This window comes from Eulemur rufifrons, chromosome 15 (genome assembly GCF_041146395.1).
Source record: "Eulemur rufifrons isolate Redbay chromosome 15, OSU_ERuf_1, whole genome shotgun sequence".
Classification (NCBI taxonomy): domain Eukaryota; kingdom Metazoa; phylum Chordata; class Mammalia; order Primates; family Lemuridae; genus Eulemur; species Eulemur rufifrons.
Window position 1 is genome coordinate 36,090,189 of NC_090997.1, and position 27,305 is coordinate 36,117,493.

General features: G+C 36.2%; 1 protein-coding gene across 1 annotated transcript in view; it reads right to left on the reverse strand.

The window, feature by feature from the left end:
• FILIP1 (filamin A interacting protein 1) overlaps positions 1-26,789 on the reverse strand; it is a 163,144-nt gene extending 136,355 nt beyond the window's left edge. The window contains exon 1 of the mRNA XM_069488235.1: positions 26,403-26,789. The gene's annotated coding sequence lies outside the window, so the exon portion shown is untranslated. The remainder of the gene's footprint in view (positions 1-26,402) is intronic.
• Positions 26,790-27,305: the final 516 nt, after the last annotated feature.

Genomic DNA, 27,305 nt, shown 5'->3' on the forward strand with positions numbered 1-27,305 from the left:
AAACAAAGAACAAAAAGAAGCTTCTTTAATTTGATAAAGAGTATCTACTCCAATATACAGCAAACATGATACTTATTAGAAATATTATTTCTAAGGTCAGGAAGAAAACAAGAATGCTCACTGCCACTGCTACTATTCAACATTAGACTAGACATCTTAGCCAATGGAATTAAATAAGTAAAACCATATTAAGTGTTATAAACATTGAAAAGTAAGAGACAAACTGCTCTTATTTACTGAGGAAATGATAGAAAATTCAAGATAATCAAATGAAAAATTACTATAACTAAGAATAAAATTCAGTAAGATGGCAAGACATAAAAAATCAATAACTTTTCTGTATATTGCCATTGATTGTTTTTAAAATATAATTAAAGGGAAAAAAAATCACATCCCCAATAGCAACAAAAATAATAAAGTCCCTAGGAATAAAATTAATAGAAATAAATAAAGCCTCTGTGGAAAAAGATTACAAAACTTAACAGAAAAATCTTAAGATGACATGAATAAGGGAAAAAGTGAAAACCTCAACATTTTTAAGATATAGGTTCTATCTCAAATTACAAATATAATTTCAATACAATCATATTCAAAATATAAATAAAATTTTTCATGAAATTCTAAAATTTATACAGACAGCTGAATGAACAACGGTGATTAAAGTCATTTTTCAAAAAAGAAAGATGAAGAGAGAGAACTTGTCCTAATAGATATCAAACGGAAATTATGTTTGTGGTAATTAAAGCCATGAGATATTAATGCAACAATACACAAGTAGTTTGAAGAAACACAATAGAATCCAGAAACAGACCCACACACAAACAAGAATTTTATAGAGAGTGTAGTCACTATGATCACAGACTCTACTCAACTCCTGGGTTTGATTTCTTGCTCTACCAGTTCTTGACTATGTGTTGTTGGTAAGTCACTTGATATCTCTCTGCCTAAGTTTCCTTGTCTGTAAAATGGGGAATAATCATAGAGCCAACCTAATATGTTTATTAAAAGTATAAATATGTATGCTTGTATCTGTACATGTATATGAACAACTCATTTATGAAATATGAATTTCAAATCAATGAGAAAAAATGGTATGGTAGTTCAAATCAATGAGAAGAACTAACCATTTGTAAAAAATAAAATTAGACTTTATATTATATCACTCACAAAAGTATAATCAAGACTTAAATTTTTTGAATGATAAAGAAATTATTAGAAGAAAATGTAGGCAAATATATATTACCTTGGAGTCAGGAAGACTGTCTGAAATAATACATAAAAAGCAAAAGCCATTAAAGATGAATTTGGCTGGGCATGGTGGCTCACACTTGTAATCCTAGCACTTTGGGAGGCCTAGGTGGGAGGATTGCTTGAGGTTAGGCGTTCAAGACCAGCATCAGCAAGAGCGAGACCCCGTCTCTACTAAAAATAGAAAGAAATTAGCTAGACAACTAAAAAATAGAAAAATATTAGCCAGGCATGGTGGTGCACACCTGTAGTCCCAGCTACTCAGGAGGCTGAGGCAGCAGGATTGCTTAAGCCCAGGAGCTGGAGGTTGCTGTGAGCTAGGCTGACGCCATAGCACGCTAGACCAGGCAACAGAGCAAGACTGTCTCAAAAAATATATATATATATGAATTTAACTATATCAATATTTAACACATCTGAATGACCAAAGCAGTATAAAACTGAAAAGGCAAGTAAACAGGAGAAGATATTTCAACATAACTAACAACAAAGGATTAGAATCAACAAGTCATTTAAAGAAGGAAAAACAACCAATCTAATTGAAAAGTAGGTCAATGATATAAACTGGTAATTCACAGAAGAAATAATAAAAATGGTCAAGATTTGTCTAAAATGATACTCAACCTCACTTTAGTGGAGGAAGTTCAAATTCAATGAATATATTCATACACAGCTGGAGGGAATACAGGTACAAGTATAGCCCCTTCAGAGATCATCTTGTATACTCCATCATCCTGAAATTCTACTGTTAGTATCTACCCCAGAGCCACCTAATCATGTGCCCAAGGAAGCAAGTACAAGGATCTTCATTGCAATGTTATTTGTTAACAGTGAAAACTTCAAAACAACCTAAATATTCACAAAACCAGAAATGGCTAAATAATTGTGCATCCTTTTTAAGGAAAACCATGTTGCAATTTTCTAAAATGAGTGGACCTATTTCTAGTGACATGAAAAATTGTCTTAGCCATATTGTTAGGCAAAATAATGTACATATCATTTATGTTGAAATACACAGAAAGATATCTTCTCCATGGGCAATCCCCTGGAGAAGTCTGGAAGCATATCCATTACATTGTTAATAGTGACTATTTCTTGAGAGAGGACTAATATGGGGGTATTGGAGAGGGGAATAATCGAAGGGTACCTTAGCTTGATCTATAAAGTTATAATTTTTATAAGGAAAATCTATTACTAAGGTAATTTAAAATGTTTTTAATGTACAAATTATTTTTCTACATTATAAATGTGGAAGATAAGAAAAGTGATGAAGTTACAAAGTACTGTAAGCAAAATTGCTTTAAACTGGAGAAATTGGGTGCCAAAAAATAAATAAATAAATAAAAATAAACTAGAGAAATCAATGAAACAATAGCCTTTATAAAATCTAAGCTATTTTTTCCCTTCATTTATAGTACTAGAGAATCCAAACATGCAGCATACCATAGGTATAATCCTTTACCCTCTGGCTTTACAAAATGAAAGATAATCTTGGGTGGGGCTTAATTTTTTGTGGCCATTTTTTGGATGAAGTTTAATTTATCCACTCAGGGTGCTGTGACATAAATGCTCCTTAATTTCTAATATGATTACTCTGGAAACAAGTTGCTCTCTTAATACAATTGTAACATTTGAATGTTAATTTAAAAGAATAGTCTTCCTCGAGTCTTAGTTCAATATTCACTGGGAGAACAATTTTGTAATCTAAGAGTTATCCATTTTTTAACATTTTGATTCCCACATTGAATGTTCTGTGATAAGGTGTTAAAGGACTGATTGAATTTAGCTTTCAGTGTAAAATGTAAGACTGTGAAGGCCAAAAATACAAACATTTATTTCTTGATAACCACAAATGGCCTATGATTAAGACAGAACCTGATAATTTAAGGAAAATTAACTTGTCTAAAGTGAGAACAGAGAATAATTCATGAATGTACTAATTTTTCTTTCTCCTTCCCCATTAGTCTACATTGGTCTTTAGCTATGACATGTACAAACCAGTGGGAAAACATTAACTATGGTTAATGGACTGAATGGATTTATTTAAGAAGAAATATTTAAAGAACTAAAAGCATCAAATTATCTCCACAACACATATATTGGTCACAGAGACATAATATAAAGTACGTCATAAATTTTACTTCTTCCAAAAGCCGCATGTTAAGCCCCATAGAGATTGAAAGAAACAGCACATTTTCAAATCTCAAAGTCTCTTAGCTATATTTTTACTTTTCTTTTCTCATCACCTATTTCAATATTTTCCTACCTTTCTAATTAAGGTCTATACCCTAGAGGGAACACTGTGGGCATGGTAGAGCATAGGCTTTTTTCAGTCATAGAGTCTGGATATGAAATCAGGTCTGAATTCTTTCAAACTGACTAAACCTGAGAAGATCGTGTGTTGTTTTTTTAACTTTACTTTATGGACAATCCCTGAGGAAGGATCACTTACTCTGATACCCTTAAAGTGCCTATTTACGATACAATAACATTGTAGGGCCTTAAAAATATATGTCAAATAAATGAATAATGAAAGCAAAATCCAAATGAAAATTATTAAATATTCAATGGAATTAAAAAAAACACAAAATTCTTTATTGGTAGTGGAAAAGTATTAAATGGAAAATTGGTTTTTAAAATTCAAGTAGAAACACTAAGTTCATTCCATTCCATTCAAAGGGAAGTAATGGAGCCTGTCTTGAAAGCCATTTCCATGTATAATAGACAAAAGTCAAATATGATATAGATAGAAATAGAATCTTAGGTGCTCTCCCTGACTTAATGCAAGTTTCTCAGAAAAATTTTAATCACTACAAAAGCTGCCAAATGGTGAAGGCAATAACAGTGGAAAGATCCCAGTAAGTACAAGCAAAGGATTCACAATCCTTTAACCTCCTTTATATAAGTTAAGAATCCAGGAATTGAGCATGAAGACTGCAGTACAAAGAAGGGCACACAGGAGCTCTCCCAGAGACTGCACCAACATTCCTGCTCTTTGGTCCCCACAAAGGCACCCAGCACTATGAGGGTCATTTAAGATGCTCCCATTTGCTGCTTTTAAAGGTGTTTCATACCCTCTTGCCTTCTCTTCCTCCCTTTAGGACTATACACTTTTTTTTAGATATGATGTCTCACTACGTTGCCCAGGCTGGCCTTGAACTCCTGGGCTGAAGTGATCTTTCCACTTCAGCCTCCCAAGTAGCAGAATTATACACTTTAATTAGAAAGGTAGAAAAATATTGGAATAGTTGTAAAGAAAAGAAAGTAAAAATAAAGGCTAAAGACTGAATTTGGCAATGTGCTGTTGCTTACAATCTCTATGTTGCAAAGTTTTCAATTAGTACTAACTGTACAGGTGTGATTGGTAACACACGGGCATGTTTTTCTAAGTTTGCCGTAAGGTGGAGGGAATGGAAGTTCAGTTTTCCCAGAATAACACTGGACAACAGACCCAACCCCAAGCCTGCCTGAGGCATATTTCTGCTAGTTTAGCTTCCATTTGCTTTATGAGAATATTAAGGCAAACGACTAATATTAATTACTAGAAAATTTATATATTTTAGTGAACCTCTTTTTTGCACTTTCTTAAGTTAAACTTGCTGGGAATCTGTCATATTTTAAAATACTCAGTTTTCAAACACTTCCAGTATAGGCAGTTGAATTGATCCAGTATTTATTGAGTGTCCACTGTACTTAGTTTAGCCATATTTCAGGGTCATAGAGAACACAAAAGAGGTATGACTTTCTGCCCTTCAAGAGCTTCCAATTAGATAGGAATATAAAACAATAAGGTGAAAATGAGCAAACATACAAAAAGGTATGAAATCAACTGCTACTTGGAAAATAACTACTTGCCAAAATGTGTCCTTAAGGAACAGAAAGAACAATGGAATCAGAAAATTGTATTTGTTATTGAGGAAAATGGGAGGTACCTGGTTTTGATTTTGGTTTTGTTTTTTTAATGGACTTTGCAAGATAAACACCAAAGAAGTTTTTTTTTTGTTTGTTTTTGTTTTTTTTAGATACTCACTAAGACTGGTGTTTGCTAGTAAAATGGATACTGCACCAACTGAGCATATTTAGTATTTAGAGGAGATACCATTGTTAGAATGTGATGGAAGAAGATAGTCTTCCATCTGGTTATATTTAAAAGAAGATTATATGTAAAATATGGAACTCAAGTGGAAGAAAAGATAGTGCCTAAATGACTCTATTTCTGTTTCATGAAGAGTTGAATACCAGTAGGGTTCAGATCAGCAAAAGGAATGAGCTACACCAGCAGTTCTCAAACAGAGGCAATTTCACCCTTCAGGGGACATTTGACAAGGTCTAGAGACATTTCATTGTCACAGCTTGGGTTCAGGGAGTGCTAGTGAGTAGAGGCCAAGGATGCTGACAAATATCCTACAATGTAGAAGACAGGGCCCCCACAACAAGGCATTAACCACCCCAAAATGTCAATTGTGTTAAGGTTGAGAAATCCTGGGCTAGACCACCCGGGCAGTTAAAGGCAAGACTTTCTGCTACAATTCATGCACCAAAACAGGCTGGTTAAAATAAAAAATGATGTGAAAGTTATAAATAATGGAGTCATATGAAAAGTCAATTGAGATTATGGCTTTCTTGTGTCAATAAAGTTATCCTTCTGTTATCAAAAAAGACAGTTTTTGGTATTAAAAACAACTGCTTTGCCAAAGCTGCATAATCTAAATCTAATCATGAGGAAATATCAGACAGACCCAAAATAAGGGACATTCTACAAAATAAATGGCCTGTAATCTTCAAAAGTTTCAAAAAAGAACTAAGGTTATGTTACAGACTGAAATAAACGAAAGAGACACAACTAAATGCAATGTAGGGTTCTGAAATAAATTCTTTTGCTATAGAAGACATTGCTAGGACAATTGCAAAACTTGAATAGGTTCTGAGGATTAGATGGTAATAATGTATGAGTGTTAATTTCCTAATCTTGATGTTTGTGTTGTAGTTATGTAAAAGAATATCTTTCTTTGTAGGTAATATTCATTCACCAAAGAAATAATGAGACAAAAGATTGAAAATTACCCTCCGGTGGTTTGGGGTGGAGGGGGAGGAAGAAAGGTTTTTGTACTGTAGTTCTAACGTTTCTATAAATTCATGATTGTTTAATTTTTTAAAAAATAAACAAAAAAAAAATTTCACGTACTACACATCAGATAAAGGACTGATAACAAGAATCTATTTAGAACTCAGGAAAATCAGCAAGAAAAAATCAAACAACCCTATCAAAAAGTGGGCAAACGACATGAATAGAAATTTTTCAAAAGAAGATGTAAGAATGGCTAACAAACATATGAAAAAATGTTCAACATCCCTAATCATCAGGGAAATGCAAATCAAAACCACAATGAGATATCACTTAACTCCAGTGAGAATGGCCTTTATCAAAAAGTCCCAAAACAACACATGTTGGCGTGGATGCGGAGAGACAGGAACACTCATACACTGCTGGTGGGACTGCAAACTAGTGCAACCCCTGTGGAAAGCATTATGGAGATTCTTTAAACAGATTCAAGTAGACCTACCATTCGATCCAGCAATCTCATTATTGGGCATATACCCAAAGGAACAAAAGTCATTCTATGACAAAGACACCTGTACCCGAATGTTTATAGCAGCACAATTCACAATTGCAAAGATGTGGAAACAACCCAAACGCCCATCAATTCATGAATGGATTAGTAAATTGTGGTATATGTATATCATGGAGTATTACTCAGCTATAAGAAGTAACGGTGATATAGAATCCCTTTTGTTCTCCTGGAGAGAGTCGAAACCCATTCTATTAAATGAAGTATTCCAAGAATGGAAAAACAAGCACCACATGTACTCACCAGCAAATTGGTTTCCCTGATGAACACCTAAATGCACATTTGGGAATGACACGAATTGGGTATCAGACTGAGGAAAGGGGTGGGGGGAGGGGATGGGTGTATGCCTACATGATGAGTGCAATGCGCACTGACTGGGGAATGGACACACTTGAAGCTCTGACTCAGGGGGATGGGCGGTACATGGGCAATATATATAACCTGAACTTTTGTACCCCTATAATAAGCTGAAATTTAAAAAAAAGATAAAAAAATAAAAAATAAATGTATTCTTAGGAAAGCAAAATGTTCATGCATATGTTAATCAAGAATTTTTTTATTTAAAAACATAGAGACATGGTTTTATTTGGGGCAATATATTACAATCCCTATGAAATCTATAAGTACCTTTTAAAATCTTTTATAGAAGAAGGTAGGGTATAAATAAATACATATATATAATATTGATACATACAATTTTGGCACTATGACCTCCAGAGGATATCTTAATAAATTATGAGTTTAAATGAAGTATTCCTTATCTATTTGGCCACGTGAACTAATCCATTAAATTATTTTACAATTCAACTTTTTTCCTTATTAAATATGATTCATGCTCACTATAGAAACAAACTCACACATTTCTCTCTCCAAACAGAGATAACTACTGTTAGTATTTGAAATACAGCCTTCTAATTTTTCCAATAGAATCTTAAAAATACTTTCTGTAATGCATTTATTTTTACGTAATGTATTATTTTATTAAATAGTCTTTTACTCTCTCAAATTTTGTCTGCAGAGATTGCCCTTATGTGAATGTACTGAAAGCAACTCAAATTCTACCTTTTCTTAACAGTACGCTATTATTAAAACATATGCTTTCACTGTAACAAAAATGCTGCAATCTTATAGCTGTGATTCCTTAATTGTTTTTAGTTAACACCACCCATGCTGTATTTATTGCCACCTCCAATTCCCACAACCCCAGGACAAGAAGTAAAGGAAGAGGTAACTAGCCACATGTCAGACCCAACAATCTCATGAATTCAGGAATAGTCAGTGTATGCAAACAGAGGGAAAGAAAATAGGACCTCTCCTCTGTAACTTGTGCATCCCACTGAGATACTAGTGCCTTTTTTCTTCCAGCAGTGTTTGCTGGGGGAGGGAGGAGGTCTGTAGTTGACATGGTGACAGTAGGTGAGCTGTTCATTGGATTCCCCAGAGGGAGTCATTCCTTTTTCTGTGAGAGTATTGCACTCATTAGTTATCCAAAGAAGATAATATCAGACAGAAGTATGATGGATCTCTATTTTAAAGTCAGTATAATTAAGATTTCTCCATAAAAATGCATCTCAAGTATAAATCAATGTTAATTTGAATTGCAAATCACACACGGTCTGGGCTGGTCAGTTCAAGTAGCTCTAGAAAAGCCAACGAAGATTGACGACTTGCTCTCACTAAAAGCAGATAGCTTTCAACAAGGAAAAACATAATTTATAACCTGAACTAGTCATGAGAGGAATCTGGGATGAAACAATCAAGGCTCAGAGCTAACTCAATTCCTCTCCTGAAACCAGCCCACAGTCCTTGTATTTATGGTGGCCGGGCACTGTCCATCTTCCCTCCATTCCCTATGAAGGACAGCTCAGCACATCTTAATAATATAACATGTTATTATATATTATGATGATACTATTACTAAAATAATAAAAGATCTTTTCTGAGGTTAAAAAGTTAAAATGGCTCTGAATATGGCTTACGTTCTTGATTCCTCAATAGTATCTTTGTGGGTAAATTTTTTTTTCATGGTGAATTTTATATACAAATCAAATCTATCAAGTATCCAATCTATGAGGGAAAAGAATTATTTCATGAGCTTCACTGTGTTTTCTAAACTCTAGATATCTGAGTTTCAGAAAAGCCCAAATTTTTGATGACAACAGGTCAGATCATGTCTTAAGAAAGAATTTAAAAAATAGCATGATTATATCTATAAGATGGGAATAATAATTATTATCCTATGCACATAAAGCATTTAGCATGGTTCCTGGTACATAGGAAGCACTCAATAAAAATAAACTGTGATTACTATTATTCTGTCATTTTTTTCTTTCTAAAGTCAATAGCTATAATAGTTATATTAAAATTAACAGTAATGATTGTCATATTTACATGACACTTTATAGATTGGGTCTATTGGTGTCATGATTACTAATTTGTCATTCAGTTTAATTGGGCTTTAAGTAACAGACACTGGGAAAATTTTTAGATAATTGTTTCTGTAGTTAGGGCCAGATCACACACAACATAGGAGGTTACATGTAACCTTCTGTTTGGTGTGATCCAAACTAAGCAAATAAAGCAACCACTATTAGTGAAGAAATAAGTTGAATAAGAGAAAGTAATTATGCATCAACATTATGCAAAATCTTTTCAAGAATATTTCAGAAAATGGTGCCCAACCTATTCTACATACATATTTTAAATACCCATTTATAACTCTCATTTTAAAGTTAAGCTGTTGCTCCAATGCACTTCTGAAAAATTTCTGGAATTTAGCTGAGGACTTTATGTAACAAAGAGTCTGACCTTTTAGTATATTAAATACCCTTTACCATCATTGTACTCAGGCCATGTTCTCCCAATATCTTAGTACGATAGATACTATTCCCCTTCAAAGCACCAAATTCCAGAAAAGAAAAACAAATATTAAAACCTAAGAACAGAGGCAAGTCAGGCCATCTTCTATTCCCAAGTATCTGTTTCGACCCCTCATTGATGGTAACTTGTTCTACAAACTCAGTTCCCTCCTCCAAGATGGATATTTCTCAAAGAATGATTCGGATTAACAGTTTTAAATGGAAATTGATAATAAATCTTGAGGTTGAAGGTTAATCATTGATAAGAAATTATCCTTTGTGAATAACAACTTTCTCTACAACATTAATAAAAGTCTCTTGATTGGTATAGTTTTCATACATATGAATGTTGAAAGAGGATCTAAGACTGGCTGGAGCAGAAGAAATAACAGAAAGAGGGTTCTTGCATGATCTTACATATATGTGAACTCATACAAGTAGAAAGTAAAATGATGGTTACCAGAGGCTGGGGCAGTGGGGAGAGAATGGGGAGTTGTTGATCAAAGGGTACAAAATTTCAGATAGACAGAAGAGATATGTTTTGAGATCTATGTCATAGCAGGGTGACTACAGCCAATAATGATGTAATATATTGCAAAATAACTAAGAGGGTAAATTTCAAATGTCTCACCTTTTAAAATGATAGCTAATTGAGGTGATGAATGTGCAGGTTGGCTTGATTTAATCATGCTACATTGTATACATATATCAAGATATCAAATTGTACTCCATAAATGTATACAATTATAATTTGTCAATAAAAATAATATTAATGATTTATTTTCAAATTTTTTTTAAAGAAAGAAGTTCTGAAAAGAAATAGGAAATAATAAGGAATAAGCCCAGGAAAGCATGGAAAGTTGATTAAAAAGCCTGATGGAGAAGGTCTCCATGGCAGGGAGGGGAAAAAAATTTGCAATTATCAAGGGTTGAACCCAGAGGGAAAGGGAAGGTGGGAAACAATTCCCACAAGTCACAGTGTGATTATGTGAGGGAGACTATGAAAAATAACATGAAACAAGGACATGAGAATGTTATTGGCTAGGCTGTTTAAAGAAATGGGGGCTACAAATGGACAATGCAATGAATTCATTGAATAAATGCACTGTTAGCTAAATTACTTGGTCAGGCAATCACTAAAGAGAAGTTGGAAATAAAGCACAGTTGTTGCCATTATTCAAATTTACATTGTAATTAACAGAATTCTATCTGATGCTTGGGCTCGCTCCTCTTTACCTGTGGGTATGAGAGAAGTAAAGAGATCTCATTCACTTGTGCCCAGTATGAAAAAAACACTTGCAAGGGTAATTGACATGACAGGGCAACACTACTCATCTCAGCACATGCTTTGTAGGACCAAACAGCAAAAGATGATCTAGATGGCCAATTTGGCTTAAAATGTTTAATGATTAGCTTCACTCTGGGTAACCTTCTAACAGTGGCTTCTTCCAAAACAGGGCTTCCCCAAAAGAAAGCAGAATGTTAGCACACAAGGTCTTGAGTGAGATTTTACTCACATCACTGCTTCCTACCCATTCACAAAATGTCCCTGCTCTCAGTGCAGCAAGAAGCAGCTGAGAATCATGTACCACCCTCACAGGACCCCTCGCAGGACACATTCACCCCACACACCACTCTGTAACTAGGACCGAGGTTAGCACCAGCCTCTCTCCACCCACCACGCTAACAGGCAGGATCGATGGGTAGACATCCACCAGAAAGTCCATCATCCGTGGTGCCAGAGGCATGATGAGACAGAGAAAGCATGAGCTCTCGTACAACAGGTACCTTGGGAAATACCACAAAACAGGGGGTGTTCTGGATTCTAGGAAGATGTGCAACATGATGCTGTGGCTCGTCTGTGAATTCATACATCTGAATTAATAAACTATATGACCTTGAGAAAATTCAACTGTCTGAGTCTCAGCTTCATCTCTCATAAAAGGAGGTTAGAGTCAAACACCTCTGAGCATCTACCAGTATCCACAAATGTTATGGGAAAACAATTTTATTTTTCAGATTTTTTCAAAATCTTTTGAACTTAAAAGATTGCCCAGAACTTGTGCTTTAGTACCCCTTTCCTGGATCAGTCCAACCCTAATAAGCCTGAGTAGTTTTCTGCTAAGTAGTGATCAAAGGCAAGGAGTTCCTTGGTCCAGTGCCACATTTTATGCACTTGCTCCATAGTCCCTCACCCTCAGGATTTAGTCACAAATGTATCCATTTTGGCTATCGGTGTATGTTTTGATAATAACATTACTCAGGAAATAAGTTGCCATCAAGATGTACTCGGCACTTCAGTGATTAGGCAGAATGGACTGTGCAGCCTTGTTTCAACAACTCTAATCCAGCAAGGTCCCTCCTAGGAAATCCTATTAAGCAACTAAGGAAGAAGTATGTTGGCTTTTCTTTTAAAAAAAAAAAAAATAACAGTCTCTAGGTCTGCCAAATTTTTAGAAGTCAATAGGCAAGATTTGAGAATAGGAGGAAGAGAAAACAATGCACTCTCAAAAGCATTGCATGTGTTTAGGCTCTTCTAGTTTTCAGAATGGAAGTGCCCTTATTTTTCTTCTGATTGTAAGGATTGTTGCCACATATTGTTGAATTGTTTTTCAGGAAGCTTGTCCCAGTTGATTTTCCCACCAGCAATATATGGTGACCATTTCCTCCTACCGTCATCATACTGGGTGCTGAATTGTTTTGTCTTTGCCAATATGTTGGGCGAAATAATACTACCTTCTTTTAATTTGAACTTTTAATTATTAGTAAGGTTAAACACTTTTGCAAATTATTTATGTCATTTGTCCATTTTCCTGTTGTGTCTCTTTTTCTTTATTCACTTAAAAGAGTTCTTTATATTAAGGATATTTGTCCTTGATTATTTTTGTCACAAATTGCCGTTTGAATTTTAACTTTGTTCATGAGGGTTATGGGAGATTTCTTTCAGTGTAAAAGTTTCATTCAGTTTTTACAGAGTCAAATATTTTAGTCTTTTGTTTTACTATTTTTTTGTCTTGCTTAGGAAGGTCTTCCCCACTTCACCTATATACTTTTTTAAAATTTTTATTTATTTATTTTTACTACAGTATTTCATTTTCAATTTTTTATACTTAAATTTCTGGTCCATCTTGTACATATTTTGGCATAAGGTGTAACATAGAGATTTAATTTTATTTTCTTCCAATTATTTCAACCCTGTTAATTGAGTAATTCATATTTTCACTACAGTTTTGAAATGTCTCTTTTTTTCTAACACAAAATTCCTATATATAGGTGCATATTTTTCTGGACTTTCTACTATTTTCCCTTGATCTCCTCATCTGATGTGAACTGATTCTGATACCACTACCAAAGTACTTGAATTAGTGTGACTTCAAAATTCTTTTCTTTTTTCAGAGATGGTGTCTCACTATGTTGCCTAGGCTGGTTTAGAACTCCTGGGCTCAAGTGATCCTCCTGCCTCAGTCTCCTGAGTAGCTGGGACTTCAGGTATGCACCAACACACTGGCTCAAAACTCATTTTAATATGTGATAAGGCAATACTCTCAACTTGCCTTTTAAAAACTTCCTGGCTATCACACAGGTTCATTGCCCAAGCAGCAGTTAGGCAGTTGAAGTGGAGTGTTGAATATATGTAAGTATTTTTTCAAAGTGCATAAAACTGTAAAAGTCCCAAAGCAAATACTTTCATAGGAAGAATTCATCACCTGTTTTCAGACATATCGAGAGTGGTCACTGTTCCGAAAGAATGCTCAGCAATGTGGGTGGTGAGGGTGAGGAATTTTCCAGCCCATGAGGTGCATATTTGGCTGGCTCATTTATGGCCACTAAAGATTCAAGTATGGTGAACATATATGTATATAGTGGATCCTCTTCATCACATTATTTTTATTTATTTTATTTTATTTATTTATTTTTCGAGACAGAGTCTCAGTCTGTTGCCTGGGCTAGAGTGCCGTGGTGTCAGTCTAGCTCACAGCAACCTCAAACTCCTGGGCTCAAGCAACCCTCCTGCCTCAGCCTCCCGAGTAGCTGGGACTACAGGCCCGCACCACCACGCCTGGCTAATTTTTCCTATTTTTAGTAGAAATGGGGTCTCACTCTTGTTCAGGCTGGTCTCGAAATCCTGAGCTCAGGCAGTCATCCCGCCTCGGCCTCCCAGAGAGCTAGGATTACAGGCGTAAGCCACTAAACCCAGCCCATCACCTTATTTTTAAAAACATTAAAATTATCATGTAACTGAAAGAATGCAACTTACTAGTTCTCCACCATTTGTAGAGCTATGTGGACTTGTTGCAACAAATCATCCTTTCAATCACATTCATTTCTGTTGCATTCCCTTAGACCTTGTTTGTCAGGCCCCATCTTGTTTTCAGCCTCTGCAGTCCCTTTCCCACATTGAGAGTCACTTTACCCCATCTATGATCTCTGGACCAGTCACTGACCTCCCCAAACCAGGTGAGTGCTCCCACTTCTGTGCTCCCACAAAACCATTTACTCACTAGTCACATGGCACTGAAATTACATTGTTTTACCTGTAACCCCTGTTAGAGAGTAGAGATAATATAATATGCACCGTTGTATCTCAATCCCTAGCTCAGTGCCTGACACATATGAGTCTCAGTGAATATTCAGTGAATGAGTGAATTATGCAGACTGACTGTGAAGCAGGAGAGACACAGAGCTCTAGTCCAGTACTGGGATTTAGTATGCCTTAGTTGTTTTGACATTGTATTACAATGCTGGCATCTCACTCAAATCTCACTCATGTCTCTAGGAAGGCTCCTCCTCCACAGCTATTTTATTCCTGAATTCCATCTCCCTGCTCTCCTTCCTGTTCCTGCTGACAAGCTAGCCCAAGCACGGACTGACTCCCTGCCTTTGTCAGAATGCAGCCATCCTCCACCTACCATCCTCCACCCCATACCTGCATGGTAGACCCTCAGATGCCAGCTGCTAGCTTGGACCACTCTTTGCCATCTAATGCCACACCATTTGGATCCTGTGTTCTCCCAGTCATGCTCCCAGTTCAGCACCAGTCTAGCCCCTGTTCCAGCTCCAATTGCAGGGGCCTTGCCTAACTGAGCCCCAGGATGTATTCTTCAAGATGAGCAGACTGAGTGGACCTCGTTCTGTAGTCATGTGCTTTCACACAGCCCAAATCTTTTTTAATTCTCACACAATAATAGCGATAGCACTATTGAAATCCAACTCTTGTGAAAGCGTCGGGGAGCAGAAATTGAAATAATAATACAATCCAGATATAAATTGAATTGAAGGTTTTTAATCTTTTATTAATACTATGTAGAAAACAAGAGCTCTGCTTTTTCTGTAATCTCTCTCTCAAAAAGACAAAATTCTTCACTTTCTGAGAAACTGCAAGTCACTTTCATCTGGTTTTCCCCCTTGTCCTCTCCTCTGTTTGAGCTCAGTGTTTCACGTGCTCGTTTTGGTGAGATTCCATGGCAATACATCACCAGGAACACATGTGTTCCACTGGGACTTTATTCCCTGGAAGATGTGAATGGTGATGTAAATAATGGCATCATTGGAATTTGGAGGAAGTGATGCAAGAAAGAAAGCTATGGTGAAATAGGGAAAAATCAAGCAATAATAATCAATATTTCCTTTTAGAGTAGCATGGATAGTATTGATGCTGATAGGGAAATTTAATGGTGTTCAGCCGGAACTGTCAGCAGAAACATTAATTAAATGGCAGCTGTTGCTTTACCACTTGGAGAGGAGTGGAGCAATCCTAACTCCAAAATAGATTTCCAAGGATGGGAGCATTTCCAGCTAATGAACTACAATAAGAGCCTGGTTGTGGTTTTGGGCAAAAAGTTGCAAGTAGACTTTTGTCAATAGTTATGTTTTATACCATTGTATTTTAAAGTAAGAGTTCTAGTCAGTTAATGGAAATATATATATATAATATTATGCTAATTAAAGCTACTAAGTCCAGCTCCCATTCAGTTATGCATTGGTTATTCTGTGATACACTAATGAACACTTAAAACATTTGTTGATTTTTAATTTATATTGTTAAAAAAGCAATATGTGACCATTAAAGGTTTAGAGAAAACTGAGAAACAGCAATAATTACCCATGGTCACTAATTATCATCACCATATTTATCAAGGAGAAAATTACATTCAGTTCAATTAATGGAAACTGGTCAGTGATGTTTACTTTCTCAATTTCATGACATTTAACGGATTCAATTTAACAAACGCTGAGCACTTGTTTTGTGCAAGGTGATTCTAAAAACAATGCCATGTCATAACTGAATCTCACATTAAATTTTTTGAATTTACATGTAAATATTACTTACAGAATAATTGTTTTTATTAATCTTTCACTTTTTGTTTACTTTCTATTGCTTAGAATATTCTATGCTACAGTATTGTCATGGTTATTTTCAACTCAGTAAGGTTCATCTAACCAAACAATGCATACAGGTTTTCTCGTAAGTGTGAAAAAGTCTGTTCTGTAGAATTTCAAAGTAACAAAATCAATCAGAAAATTAATTCCATATGTGCTACCTAAAAATAAAGATTTTAAAAGTTCTTCAGAGTACATTGACCCACTGACCTGCCAGTTTCACAGGACATACCAGCTTGTTTCCAATGCACCTGCTGCTATAGGAGAAGCAAAATGATTAATCCCTTCCTGTTGTTGCTGATATTATGAGAGAAGTTAGGGAGTGGTATAAAAAGTCCAGACAGGGGAAACCCAGGGAAAATGGGGAACACAGCCAAACTCATAGCACTGGGGAAAAAGTTAACGGTCTAAATAGGACAGTAGAGTTTGTGTTTAGAACGTCTATATACAGGTAAAGAGAACATATGCTCAAAAGTAAGGCATAAAATATTATATTGGTCCACAAGGGAAAGGAAAGACAGGACTTAAGAAACAAAGTCACTGAGGGAAATGGAGCACCTTAAAACAGTCTTGAAGAGAATAGGTTGCCACTAATCTGGCCACTCATTGGGAAAATAGAGGAGAAGGCAAGACTCAATCTCCAGTCAGGCAGAAAACCCAGTTAGTAGGAACTAAGGGCACCAAAGCCAGGTGCTGTAAGACCTCTGATGCCGAAACAAGGAAGCAGCTGCCATTCAGCACCTTACATTCTCAGAGTGGGCTCCAGAATAGCAAAGTGATTAAGAGATTACCAGCACAGGCTGAGGAGTCCAATTGTCAGGACTCATCCTGGACTTGCCACCTGCTTGCTGGGGGGAGGTGGAGCAGAGATGGGCAATTCCCTTAGACTCTTTATCTGTAAAATATAGAGCATATCAGTATCTGCCTCATATACTGGCTTTGTTAGTGCCTAATGTACAAAAGTACTCATTACATATTAATTTATTGCTCATTATAATCATGTGATAGAAAGAGCAGTAGACTGGGACTCAGGGGACTTAAATTCTGGTACTTGCTCGACTTCATGTTCCACCTCTTGTACAGACAGAACTGAAGTGCAGTCACAGAAATGGACCCAGGAAGCAATCAAGGATCCTTAGTCAAGATCATAAAAGCAAATTGAGGCAATGATCCTGAGTGTCAGTTCACCTGAGACAGAAGCACAGCCACTGCAAGGTGTGGAAAGTGCCCACTACCAAGTGTTGGGTGAGCTCAGTACCAGACCCAACTCTACCTGCAGAGGACTTTGTAGCTTCGGCTGAGTGACTTCTCTTCCCTCATTCTAGTACTGTCTTCTTCAAAATGATGAGTTGGTACTAGAAAACTGGTTCTCAACCCTGGATGCACATTAAAATCACACAAAAGCTTCCAAAATAGACTAATACTTGATCCTCTCAGGACAACTTAAATCAGAACCTTGGGGGCACAGCCCAGGCATCTGTATCTTTAAAGCAACCCAGGTGGCTGTGATGCCCAGGGCATGTCGAGAACCACAGGACTAGATGATCTGATGGTTCCAAGTAAGCTCAGAGTCTAGAGGTTTCTACTCTTTTTGGTTTCCTTCAGAGTATAGGTGACTCCAGGACCAAGCTATGTAATTATTGACAGTGTGAGACTTAGAACCCGCCTTCCTGCTCGCAAGCAGACCAGGTGCAGAAGTGCCAAGAGAACTAGGAAATCTTAAGAAGTCTTAGTTGGCTCTTGAGTGAATATGATAAATTGCTAATATCTTCCTTTTAAGAGGCATTAGCTAAAGACTTATGTGGAAATCATCACTCAGTTTTGTGCCAAGAGAAATTTAGAATAATTGAATGAGAAAAAAAAAAAAAAAAAAAACTTCCAGAAGCCAACCAGTCAAATCCTTTGTCTTCAAAGGATAGAACACTAACTCTTTTCTTCCTTTGATACTGTTATACATTTTTACATAAAGACAGGAGAGGACAAATGGGAAATTCTGAGTTCATTGCAAGGAAATCAAGAGATACCATGTCAATGAAACAGAGGGCCTTGGTGAAGTGTAATACATCTCTGTCTTTTTTTTTTTTTTTTGGCCATTGGTTTGGATTAAATATGTCTGTGCCACAGAGCAAAGAGTATACTTGCTTCAGGAAGATGTTTAGCCTGTCAGGTAAGCAGCTGTACAAGTCTTGTGCATTGACCAACAGTGAGTGTGTATGTGTGTGTTAGGTGGGTGCTGGGGTATGCTAGCACAGTTGTGACAAGGTACTGTTTTCAACTAATTAGAATTTAATTTCTCAGAGGGCAGAGATCCATTCTGTTATATGCATTCATTCCATGTGAAACATTCACCTTCCTGGGATAATCAATCCCATTACCTGGGATATTTGATACAGTGGAAAATAGAATATTTATGGCCACTGGCATAAGAGAAAGCAAAGCATTATCTGCTCCATCAAAGTTTTATTAGAACTATTCTCCTTTTACTTCAGACAATCTGAAAGTTACATGCCAGATATGCAAATAGAAACTCAAAGATTCCAATTATTTCCAAATAGACAATTAGACATCATGCAGGCAACTCTCAGTAAATAAAGATTAAACAATTAAATAAAATAGCCAATAAAATATCTTATGTCACTGCTCCAAAGTAGCAAACCACTGGCTGAAAAGTGTTAGGTGGTTTTCCTTAAATTATAACACACTGTTTTATTTTGTTTTTTGAAGGCACAAAACGCTGCCAGAATGGCAACTCACCACCTGAACAAAGTCACTGGGAGCCAATAAGAAGCTGTTCTGTGGAACAAGACTTTCTGTCCCCTTCCTCACTGCCTCCTCTAACAAATACCCATACATACATACACACACCTCCTCCACCACCACCACCAAAGGCTTCTTGAAGGAATATTGCTACCAACGCTGGGATAAGTATTTTGTAGAACTCCTCTTGACCCCACTTCACAAACTGCATGATTATGACCAAAGCAGAGACCAGCAGAGCATTCAACTGTTACAATAGAAGGTGGGGTTCTGAATTGTCAACAGGAGCAACAGCAGACCAAAATTCCAGTGGTATCAAACAATGTGGCTACCACAGTAGCCATAATATATCATAAAATCAAATGCTCCATGGCATCTTCTCCTCGGGAATCAACTCTGCAGTGTAGAAACCAAGAACCACATTGCTCCAGCAATAACTGGCCTCCCTCTCCCTGAGGTTCCCAACTCCACTGGCCACTGAAGCTTCTGGTTCCACTTTGGGGCCCTGGAAGAGAAACCCTGTGGACTTTTTGACCCTAAATCTCTTTATTCTTTGCTCTTAGTGTATCTTTTCATACTGCAGGGGCAGCTGAGCCCCTGCGGTGTTACATTCTACACCTTTCACTGAAACATCTCATAGTCATCTAGGTAGGGTCTTCCTTGAATGACTGCCTGCATTACAAAAAAATGATTGAAAATATGGGATAAATAAGGTCACTTTGCCTGGGTTTGAATTTCAAATCTACTACTGGACAAGTTACTTTACATCTATAAACTTTATTTTCCTAATCAATAAAACAAGGATTAAAAATAGTACCTCATGGGGTTGTTATGAGAAAGAAATAAAGTCATCCATGTACCTTCTAAGGGTGACTAAAAAATTTTTTAAAAAAATTTTTAAATCATCCAAGTAAAGTGTTTGGCACAATTCTTGGCACATAGTAATCTTGATTATAAGCTAGCTATTATCATAATGATTTTTATATAGTAAATTTATTATTAAACACATATAGACATATATTATATAGCTAACATACATTACAAATAGATATTATTATTATCTATGGAATGAGCAGAATGTAGAAGGTAGGGATGTATTACCCAAAGTTGACGGGCCCCTGAGTAAACCCTACCAGTGCAGCTGGCTTCCTTAAGGACTAGAACAAACAACAGGTTATGGCCAAAGCAGTTGGTTTGGTGTTATCCAAACCAGAAGATGATATCTATCAAGAGAGCATGTGAAAGTTAAGCTTATATGTAAGGCCACTCCCTGATCCAAATACCAGGCTGCTCTTCAAGCATGTGTCACTTACTAAACAGTTAATGAAACACAAAGAGCCTTGAATACCTCCCGTGTCACATTTCAAGGCTTATAGAATAATTAGGAAAAATCTGAGCTGGCACAACTCTTCCTGGCTCACCCTAGGGAGCAGACCCTCTTTGTTTTCCATTAGTGTGTGCTGTCGTCACAGTAACTGCAGAGCTCCAAATACAGGCCCGGGGCGTCATTTCCTCATGTACACTTAGGTTGCCACACTGAAATAGCATTATGAACTCAGCAATGCCTCTTCCTTTCCTGTTGTGCTGTGGTACCTCAATCAAAGAAGAAAGGCCTAAAATGAGTTACTTAAGACACAAGTATATCAAAGAAAAATAAAGTCCATTTATCCCTATTACTGTATCATCTGTGGCTCGTGTGTGTGTGTGTGTGTGTGTGTGTGTGTATGTGAGAGAGAGAGAACCTTATATTTGCATAGATCTTTTAGATAAACAAGACAAGCTGGCAGCAACTTGATTGTCTAGGTGATGTCAGTGGTCTACTATTATCAATCAAACCATCTTTGGGCCTTAAATCTTTAGCAAATTAGTTTTTAGAGAATGCATTTTGCCAACTCTAATAGGTCCATTTCATAGATTTCTTGCACCTTTTCCTTGCAAAGGTAAGCAGCAGATAATTCATGTCTTCAAAGTAACTTGGGAGAATTGCAGTTATAATTACTACAAAAACAAAAGAGACTATTTTCAAGCGCAGATGTATCAGGTCCTTGGCCAGTGAAGCAACAAACATCGTTTTCATTTATGTTTTGGTGAAGGAGGTAGGCAACAGCTTTTAAGCAAGAAACTAAAAACAGAAAAATCCTTAAACCTTAAGGGCTCAATTAAAGTCAGATCGCTTAAGATAAATTCTATATCAGCTTAAAAAAATTTTTAGTTTGTCTTTCACAGGCCTCAGAAACACATAAATCACCCAATATTATGCACGTTGACACCATTTCCCAAAAATGGGAAAAAACCCAAACCTTCTTTTGCCTTCTCAGTTTGCTGTGGCTTAAGTAAAGCTCTCAGGGGCAGAGAAGCGTGAGGGTACTGGTTAACGTTGTGTTACTTCATTTCTCTGCTGGGACTTTCTCAAATTCTGCAATCAGCTGGTTAACAGCCAGCTAAAGCTGCTCGATTCATGTTTAACTTTCCTTATTCTAAGTTCCTCCACAACAGGCTGCCTGGCCTTTGAAATTAAACTGCCTCAGCTACTACCACAGAGAAAGCTGTATTCTGCCTGCAGCCTTTTCCCTTCTCTCATTACCTAAAGAGCAGAACTGAGCATTTAAGGAAAAAGAACATAATCCAATACATTTTCCTGAGGTTCCTATATTTTTGTCCTAGTAAATCTCTAACATTTTCTTAAAAGCCAAGAAAAGTTCCTTCCACCTTTTTTTATTTTACTTTTCTTCCCTTCCTTCCTTCCTTCCTTTCTCTTCCCACAACAAGATTTTCATTAGAGAATGATAATTCTAAAACTCAGTTGTCTCAACTTTTTAAAGACTCATCTTTTCAATTGAGAAACATAAAGTACAATTAACAGATCTAAACCTGCATATTTATCCTGCATAAGATTTGTTATCACTAAAGCTACTAAGAAACTTCCCTACTTATAAGAGTGCTTTCTATAGTCTAGTTAAATTAAACATACAGAATATTAAGCAGAGTATATGTGCACATCTTATGATATAACAATTTTTTTGATTGTCTTGGAATATACTTTTCTTGTTTTGTTTAAGAAGAATGAATAGGATTAAGGACAATGAATAGCAAGAATTCATTTCCATTTGGTAAGGTTGAAGTTAGCTTAAGATGACCTTTTTTGGGCTTTTCATTTTTATCTGTTACTAGGTTAGTAAAACAAAACAAATCATCTAAGGAAAGAAATAAAAAATGATAAATTTAACAATGTGTCCTTCTATGGAGGAGGAAGTCTCCATTGTTATACATTACCCAGTATAGTCGGCTGTAAAAGAGATACCCAAGCACTCTGTATAAACACACTTTATCTCCAAGTGCAAATATAGAAACCATAGGACAGTCTATGCTGTGGGTGATTTCTTAGTAATGGTTCTTAGTAATGGTTCTATAAGACAGCAGACTGCTGAGTGATAAAGGAGGGTTTGAAACATAAATTCCATACTAAATTATTGGCTGCCATTCAAACTGTGTCTGCTTAGAGTACCCAGCAGCAAAGTATGTCCCAAACAGGATTCCAAATTTAAACAATACATTCTTCTGCTTTTCCTATGATCTATGGACTTGAGTTTCCAAGCTATCTGAATCTAAGAACTTTGTTTGCAACAAAGATTAAAGTAAACAAATAGCTACATTTAAGGTGATGAAGCCCTAATAGCCTAAATTTATTGAAGAATAGATTTTAAACTATAAATTTTATTGAGTCATTTAATTTTCAAAACAACTCTTGAGGAAATAGCAATATTATCCTCATTTTATAGATGAGGAAACTGGGGCACAGAGATTAATTTTCCCAAGCTCACATTGAACTGAAATCTGAATCCAGGCCACCTGGCTTGCCTATGCTGCTGGCCTTTTTTGACTCCTCTTTTTTGAACATACCCTTGTTGTTATATCTTGAACTCGGATTTAAGGCAATAAAATGTATTTTTATTAGCTTATCTTTCTATTGATATACATATATTAAAAATAAATAATGTATAAACAAATTTACGTTGCAGGCTTTTCTAACAAGTTGTTACCAATCTTTTTCTCTAAACCTTCCTATTGAAATAGATCTCAACCTAAGTTTGCCCCCTCACTCACTCCTCATGGTGCTGCCTAAAACCCACAAGTTTAAAGAAATAAGATTAAACAAATAAGTGACAACGGGGATTACACAAACGGTTAAACTATATATCTCAAAGTACCTGTTTTATGAAGAAGTGCTCATCTGCTGAAAAAGAAAAACACAAGTGGCACTATTTAGAACGTGTGAACTCCGAAGTTTCACTTCTAAAGAATAAGTAAAAATTATAACCAAAGGGAAACCATTGTTTAATGAGTATATGAAATATTTCATAGATTTCATTTTAAAAATTCCATAATGATTCCTATTGAACAACCATTTAGATGAGTAAGGTTAATCTTTTTGGCCATCTTAAAATATAAAGAGAATGTTTTTCTTTTGGTGGATACAAAATAGATTGCTTCAAAGGCATGATTCATGCTTTATCTCACAAAGTAAGGCTACAGGTTTCATGAGTGATTAAAGGTAATGCTTAGAAATGTCTCTTTTTTTTTTAAATATCTAGAGAAAAAGAAGAGAAAATGGGTCATAACATATTTAAATGTTTTAATGTTCAAGGCCAGATGCTAACCCATGACCCACAAATAGAAGGAGCCATAATTTAAATGAATTGTACCAAAGGTAACCATAAGTAGAACCTGGCACCAAAAGATGATAAAAATATATGAGTTATGGTATTTAGAGGTCTAGGTACATACCCAGGACGTGCATATACGTGTGTGTGTGCATATGTGTATACAGTCTTGTTATATCCCCTTCTTTCTATTTCATTCTTGAGTGATACAACATCATCTTCCCAATCAGGTACATGAGTATGGTTAAAATTACTTGTAATTTTTCTGTGCATGACAAAACTTCTAAGACTTCCCTTGAGAAATTTTTGAGGTAAAAAGCTATTAACCATGCTTTCAGTAGCTTTTCTTGATTTTATATTTATCCATACTTTCTCATGTACTCATCATCAGAAATCTAGAGCCACAAATGTTAATAGAACATCCACAGTGTGCATGGAGCTGAGAAGTTCCAAAGTCGATTGATGCTTTGGAGACTGCCTTGCACCTATTAGACTTCATAAAATTGTTTTGAATTTGATGGGGCAAATTCTACTCCTAAGTACCCTAATTCTAACAGAGCACCAAACTGTCTGAAGGAATCACTTCTAAAATGTATGATCCAGAAAATCACTGTGAAAGTGGAAAACACTGATCTGAGTCTTAAAGAGTAGGTAAGGTTTCTAGAGGAAGAGAGAATAAAATGTGTTCCAGGCAAGGGGAATAATATGGGCAAAGGTAGGGCATTATTAATAAAATGTTCACTGTGTACAGAAGGACCTTGTTGTTGAGTAGTGGTAGTGAGACTAGAAAAGTTAAGTAGGTGCCAGATAACTGAAGGTTTTCAAAATACCCAGCCTAGGTGTTTGGCAGCAACCAGGAGTCCCAGAAGATAACTGAAGAGTGGACAAACATAGCAATGCTTTAGGAAAATTAATCTCGTGGTCATGGGCAAGATGATTTGGACGGTAATGAAGGGTGGGAGGGGAGAAGTACTGTTACAATAGGCAGGCTGAAGAGAACAGGCCTTAGTGCGGTGGAAGACATGGCAAAGGAATCTAACATTTCTCATGGCAAAAGAGAAAGCGAGGGTTCCAAAATGACACAGAGGTGTGAACTTCAGTGAACAGGTGAACAGATCTGCATAGTTGTGGAGAGCCTGATTATTCACATAGTGGAGGAAACCATATGCTTTCACCAGAGCTGGTCTTGATTTTTAAGAGGAAACTTAATATCAATCTCTAGTGTTTACCAAAAAAAAAAAAAAAAAGAGGAAACTTACAACCATAAGAAAATTAATGATACTCAAAAATTCACTTCATCAGCAAACATGGCAAACAGGGCCAAATGCTATACCTAGTTATCTGTATACTGTCCCACTGACTTTAAAAGAAATTACATGCCTAGGACTAATGGTAGATTTTGGCTTTACACATATATTTGTAAGCCAACAATGTGACCCTTCTTAAGATAAAAATAAGAAAAATGTAAAGCATTTAGTTCTGACTTTTCAAAACTCTTTCAAGACAAAGATACTTCATCTCCACTAAAGTACCAGGAGTTTAATTCTCTAATAGCAAGGTTACCAAAGTGCATTTGCATTATTATTTGTACATATTCAATATATATCATTAGCGCATTTACTTTGTAAACTTATCAAGTAATCAGAATTATGAAACATAATACATACTGAAATGTGGGTCCTATTTCATTTTCCTGAACATACAATACATAAGCTTTAATTGGTTTTTCTTAAAATAGGAACATTTTTAGAAAATGCATTTTTAGAAAACATTTTTAGAAACTGGTCTTGGGTAAATTCTTTACATTGACAAAATAGACTCAAATAATTTCTTATAAAAGATGTTTCTGTATATTCTTTGATATTATCCTTAGATTAGAACATGCATTCAAATTATCGTGTTCATTTAAACAAAAAATCTTTTTATGCAAATCCAGCCCAAATACAGATCACCAGGTGTCAACACTAACCATATCGCCAATTTACATGTCAGATTGAACATGAAATTGATCACTCTAAATAATTCTGATAAAACTGCATGCCAGCTCATGGAAGGGGAGACAATATACCGTCAGATAAAAGGAGGGTTTCCTTCTCACTGTAGTAAATACATTCATACACACATACATGCACCTTAAGAAAGGATTTTTTCCTAATTTTTTCAGTTTAAGTTTTTAGAAGAAGAATTTGTTCTATCTAAATACAACCAATTACTCAATTTATTTAAAATACACACAATGCAAATAACATTCTCCTGAGTAGTTATATTTAACAACTGTAAAAGTAGTGATGTAATACCAGGCATATTTTGTGCCTAGTCAGAAGCATTTGGGGTGACTATAGTGTAACAAGGTCAGAACCAGCACAAGGTGTACCAGTGTAATCAGAGAATTAGGCAAAAGGAGACATGTAAAGCAGCAAGAGTCCAGCAGTACCAACACCATGCGGGACTTTCCTCTCATTTACCACAGAAGCTTAGTCAGTTTCAACAAATGAAAGTTATTTTGCTTCCAGGGATAATATCCTTTTTATTGCTTAGCCATCCCAATGTGAAAATAGCTGCAAAATTGTCCTTTGTCATATATCTATTACCTGCCGAAGAGTGATAGCTTGGCAGAAATATTTTGATGGCTATTAAAACATCATAAAATTCTCTGTGTTTAAAAAGGAATCAGTATAATTCTCAGAAAGAGATGATGTTCAGGACTTTTTTAATCATTCACAATGATTATCATAATTTCTACATGTGTTATCACGCAGTAGAGCAGGAAGAATCAAAGGAAACAGACAAAACAGAATCAGAGAGAACTCTTTCCTTGTGGAAACAGAAATTTCTTGAGAGTAAGTAGCTGTTTATTTTGGTCTTACCTGACGGCAGCTCGTTTAACCAAGGGTATGTCCTCTATGGAGGTAGTTTATCCTTTGAAGAACCCAGTGGCTCGTCCCACAGCCCAAGACAGGCTCGAGTTCTGGAAAACTATCCAGCCCAAAAGAATACAGAGGAAAAAGCTTTTCCCACTTTCTTTCCTAGGACTAGCCAATAGCTGAAGTCATGCAGGAAACTGAGTAGAGAGGGGGGAAAGCAGCTTCTTCTCCCTGAAATCCCGATCAGCAGAAATTGGAAGTTGTTGTATATCTCCCACCCAGACTTTTGTTTAAAAGTTTTTTCAACTGTTGCTAGGTGTTGTTGGGTTCTGAGATTAGGTTTCTCCTCTTCTGCTCCCTTCACAACACTGTCAGAGCAATGACTTTGTTGAGGAGCTGAGCTCGCGCGTGCTATATTTAACCAGTGTTCTCAGCAAGTCAAGCCTGTCAACAGCTGAGAAGTTTGGAGCCGGCTTTACTCAGTTCCTAGGCAGCTGGGTTATCAGTGGATATAGCTAGCGCTGCTCGCCCTGTGAAAGATTGCGGGGAAATCGGCAGACCCTTTTAAGGACTTCTGCTCATTTCACAGAGGTAATTATTGTTTGAAGCTCTTAACTACAGACTGAGATTTGTAACTTAGCTTTTAAAATCTGAAAAGAAACAGAGCAGCAGTTGTCTTGGGCAGAGCAATTTACTAATGCAATATTCTTCTCAATTAGGCTCTGTCAGACGTTCTGAAATAAAAAAAATGCTTTTAAAAGTATATCACAACTGTTGGGAAAATTCACAGTAAGCGATCATTTCCAACAGCTTTTGACATTGGTATACTATGTTTATAGCTAGATCACTTACCCAGTCATATCAGACTCGACCATCTATGTACTTGGACATTATTAAAATAAGGTT